The sequence below is a fragment of the Schistocerca gregaria genome, unplaced genomic scaffold (genome assembly GCF_023897955.1).
Source record: "Schistocerca gregaria isolate iqSchGreg1 unplaced genomic scaffold, iqSchGreg1.2 ptg000280l, whole genome shotgun sequence".
Taxonomy (NCBI): Eukaryota; Metazoa; Arthropoda; class Insecta; order Orthoptera; family Acrididae; genus Schistocerca; species Schistocerca gregaria.
The window spans coordinates 2,529,656-2,534,632 of NW_026061773.1; positions in this window are offsets into that span (position 1 = coordinate 2,529,656).

Below are 4,977 nucleotides of genomic sequence, written 5' to 3' on the forward strand. Positions count from 1 at the left end.
ATCCAATCGACTTAAAGCCAGATCGTCACATTGGCCGCTCTTCTCTCTGAAACGGTTGTACTTATCGTCTGCAAAGCTATGTCGCGTACTGCGGTATGCTGAGACACTAAAAGCACCATAGTAGAACACAGACGAAGCTTCTAAGTTGATGTAATAGCCAGTAAGAAGTAGTACAATTCAAGTTTTAGGTATAGATTATTGACTTTTTAACAGGCTTTGGTGCCTTGGCCATGAGCTAGGACCTTGACATTCTGCATGAAAGGAGGACTAGCAGCCGAGTTGCACGGGAGAATGTGAAAAGAGTTCATATGTAGTAAAAACCTCAGAAATCCGTCCGTTTTCGTCATTTGTTATCGAATCGACTTAAAGCCAGATCGTCACATTGGCCGCTCTTCTCTCTGAAACGGTTGTACTTATCGTCTGCAAAGCTATGTCGCGTGCTGCGGTATGCGGAGACACTAAAAGCACCATAGTAGAACACAGATGAAGCTTCTAAGTTGATGCAATAGCCAGTAAGAAGTAGAACAATTCAAGTTTTAGGTATCGATTATTGCCTTTTTAGCTGGCTTCGGTACCTTGGACATGAGCTAGGACCTTAAGATTCTGCATGAAAGGAGGACTAGCAGCCGAGTTGAACGGGAGAATTTGAAAAGTGTTCATATGTAGTAAAAACCTGAGAAATCCGTCCGTTTTCGTCATTTGTTATCGAATCGACTTAAATCCAGATCGTCACATTGGCCGCTCTTCTCTCTGAAACGGTTGTACTTATCATCTGCAAAGCTATGTCGCGTGTTGCCGTAGGCGGAAACAGGAAAAGCACCATAATAGAACACAGATGAAGCTTCTAAGTTGATGTAATAGCCAGTAAGAAGTAGTACAATTCAAGTTTTAGGTATCGATTATTGACTTTTTAGCTGGCTTTGGTGCCTTGGACATGAGCTAGGACTTTAAGATTCTGCATAAAAGGAGGACTAGCAGCCGAGTTGCACGGGAGAATGTGAAAAGTGTTCATATGTAGTAATAACCTGAGAAATCCGTCCTTTTTCGTCATTTGTTATCGAATCGACTTAAAGCCAGATCGTCACATTGGCCGCTCTTCTCTCTGAAACGGTTGTACTTATCGTCCGCAAAACTATGTCGCGTGCTGCGGTATGCGGAGAAACTAAAAGCACCGTGGTAGAACACAGATGAAGCTTCTAAGTTGATGTAATAGCCAGTAAGAAGTAGTACAATTCAAGTTTTAGGTATTGATTATTGACTTTTTAGCTGGCTTTGGTTCCTTGGACATGAGCTAGGACCTTAAGATTCTGCATGAAAGGAGGACTAGCAGCCGAGTTGCACGGGAGAATGTGAAAAGTTTTCATATGTAGTAAAAACCTGAGAAATCAGTCCGTTTTCGTCATTTGTTATCGAATCGACTTAAAACCAGATCGTCACATTGGCCGCTCTTCTCTCTGAAACGGTTGTACTTATCGTCTGCAAAGCTATGTCACGTGTTGCCGTAGGCGGAAACAGGAAAAGCACCATAGTAGAACACAGACGAAGCTTCTAAGTTGATGTAATAGCCAGTAAGAAGTAGTACAATTCAAGTATTAGGTATCGATTATTGACTTTTTAACTGGCTTTGGTGCCTTGGCCATGAGCTAGGACCTTGACATTCTGCATGAAAGGAGGACTAGCAGCCGAGTTGCACGGGAGAATGTGAAAAGTGTTCATATGTAGTAAAAACATGAGAAATCCGTCCGTTTTCGTCATTTCTTATCGAATCGACTTAAAGCCAGATCGTCTCATTGGCCGCTCTTCTCTCTGAAATGGTTGTACTTATCGTCTGCAAAGCTATGTCGCGTGCTGCGGTATGCGGAGACACTAAAATCACCATAGTAGAACACAGATGAAGCTTCTAAGTTGATGCAATAGCCAGTAAGAAGTAGAACAATTCAAGTTTTTGGTATCGATTATTGACTTTTTAGCTGGCTTCGGTACCTTGGACATGAGCTAGGACCTTAAGATTCTGCATGAAAGGAGGACTAGCAGCCGAGTTGCACGTCAGAATGTGAAAAGTGTTCATACGTAGTAAAAGCCTGAGAAATCCGACCGTTTTCGTCATTTGTTATTGATCCGACTTAAAGCCAGATCGTCACATTGGCCGCTCTTCTCTCTGAAACGGTTGTACTTATCGTCTGCAAAGCTATGTCGCGTGCTGCGGCATGCTGAGACACTAAAAGCACCATAGTAGAACACAGATCAAGCTTCTAAGTTGATGTAATAGCCAGTAAGAAGTAGTCCAATTCAAGATTTAAGAATCGATTATTGAATTTTTAGCTGGCTTTCGTGCCTTGGACATGAGCTAGGACTTTAAGATTCTGCATAATAGGAGGACTAGCAGCCCAGTTGCACGGGAGAATGTGAAAAGTGTTCATATGTAGTAAAAACCTGAGAAATCCGTCCGTTTTCTTCATTTGATATCGAATTGACTTATAGCCAGATCGTCACATTGGCCGCTCTTCTCTCTGAAACGGTTGTACTTATCGTCTGCAAAGCTAGGTCGCGTGCTGCGGTATGCTGAGACACTAAAAGCACCATAGTAGAACACAGATCAAGCTTCTAAGTTGATGTAATAGCCAGTAAGAAGTAGTACAATTCAAGTTTTAGGTATTGAATATGGACCTTTTAGCTGGCTTAGGTGCCTTGGACATGAGCTAGGACCTTAAGATTCTGCATGAAAGGAGGACTAGCAGCCGAGTTGCACGGGAGAATGTGAAAAGTGTTCATATGTAGTAATAACCTGAGAAATCCGTCCTTTTTCGTCATTTGTTATCGAATCGACTTAAAGCCAGATCGTCACAATGGCCGCTCTTCTCTCTGAAACGGTTGTGCTTATCGTCTGCAAAGCTATGTCGCGTGTTGCCGTAGGAGGAAACAGGAAAAGCACCATAGTAGAACACAGACGAAGCTTCTAAGTTGATGTAATAGCCAGTAAGAAGTAGTCCAATTCAAGATTTAGGTATCGATTATTGACTTTTTAGCTGGCTTTGGTGCCTTGGACATGAGCTAGGACTTTAAGATTCTGCATAAAAGGAGGACTAGCAGCCCAGTTGAACGGGAGAATGTGAAAATTGTTCATATGTAGTAAAAACCTGAGAAATCCGTCCGTTTTCGTCATTTGTTATCGAATCGACTTAAAGCCAGATCGTCACATTGGCCGCTCTTCTCTCTGAAACGGTTGTACTTATCGTCTGCAATACTGTGTCGCGTGCTGCGGTATGCGGAGAAACTAAAAGCACCGTAGTAGAACACAGATGAAGCTTGTAAGTTGATGTAATAGCCAGTAAGAAGTAGTACAATTCAAGTTTTAGTTATTGATTATTGACTTTTTAGCTGGCTTTGGTGCCTTGGACATGAGCTAGGACATTAAGATTCTGCATGAATGGAGGACTAGCAGCCGAGTTGCACGAGAGAATGTGAAAAGTGTTCATATGTAGTAAAAACCTGAGATATCCGTCCGTTCTCGTCATTTGTTATCGAATCGACTTAAAGCCCGATCGTTACATTGGCCGCTCTTCTCTCTGAAACGGTTGTGCTTATCGTCTGCAAAGCTATGTCGCGTGTTGCCGTAGGCGGAAACAGGAAAATCACCATAGTAGAACACAGATGAAGCTTCTAAGTTGATGCAATAGCCAGTAAGAAGTAGAACAATTCAAGTTTTAGGTATCGATTATTGACTTTTTAGCTGGCTTCGGTACCTTGGACATGAGCTAGGACCTTAAGATTCTGCATGAAAGGAGGACTAGCAGCCGAGTTGCACGTGAGAATGTGAAAAGTGTTCATATGTAGTAAAAACCTGAGAAATCCGTCCGTTTTCGTCATTTGTTATCGAATCGACTTAAAGCCAGATCGTCACATTGGCCGCTCTTCTCTCTGAAACGGTAGTACATATCGTCTGCAAAGATTGTCGCGTGCAGCGGTATGTGGAGACACTAAAATCACCATAGTAGAACACAGATGAAGCATCTAAGTTGATGTAATAGACAGTAAGAAGTAGTACAATTCAAGTTTTAGGAATCGATTATTGACTTTTAAGCTGGCTTTGGTGCCTTGGACATGAGCTAGGACCTTAAGATTCTGCATGAAAGGAGGACTAGCAGCCGAGTTGCACGGGAGAATGTGAAAAGTGTTCATATGTAGTAAAAACCTGAGAAATCCGTCCGTTTTCGACATTTGTTATCGAATCGACATAAAGCCAGATCGTCACATTGGCCGCTCTTCTCTCTGAAACGGTTGTACTTATCGTCTGCAAAGCTATGTCGCGTGCTGCGGCATGCTGAGACACTAAAAGCACCATAGTAGAACACAGATCAAGCTTCTAAGTTGATGTAATAGCCAGTAAGAAGTAGTACAATTCAAGTTATATGTATTGAATATGGAACTTTTAGCTGGCTTTGGTGCCTTGGACATGAGCTAGGACCTTAAGATTCTGCATGAAAGGAGGACTAGAAGCCGAGTTGCACGGGAGAATGTGAAAAGTGTTCATATGTAGTAATAACCTGAGAAATCCGTCCTTTTTCGTCATTCGTTATCGAATCGACTTAAAGCCAGGTCGTCAAATTGGCCGCTCTTCTCTCTGAAACGGTTGTGCTTATCGTCTGCAAAGCTATGTCGCGTGTTGCCGTAGGCGTAAACAGGAAAAGCACCATAGTAGAACACAGATGAAGCTTCTAAGTTGACGTAATAGCCGGTAAGATGTAGTCCAATTCAAGATTTATGTATCGATTATTGACTTTTTAACTGGTTTTGGTGCCTTGGACATGAGATAAGACCTTGATATTCTGCATGAAAGCAGGACTAGCAGCCGAGTTGCACGGGAGAATGTGAAAATTGTTCATATGTAGTAAAAACCTGAGAAATCCGTCCGTTTTCGTCATTTGTTATCGAATCGACTTAAAGCCAGATGGTCACATAAGCCGCTCTTCTCTCTGA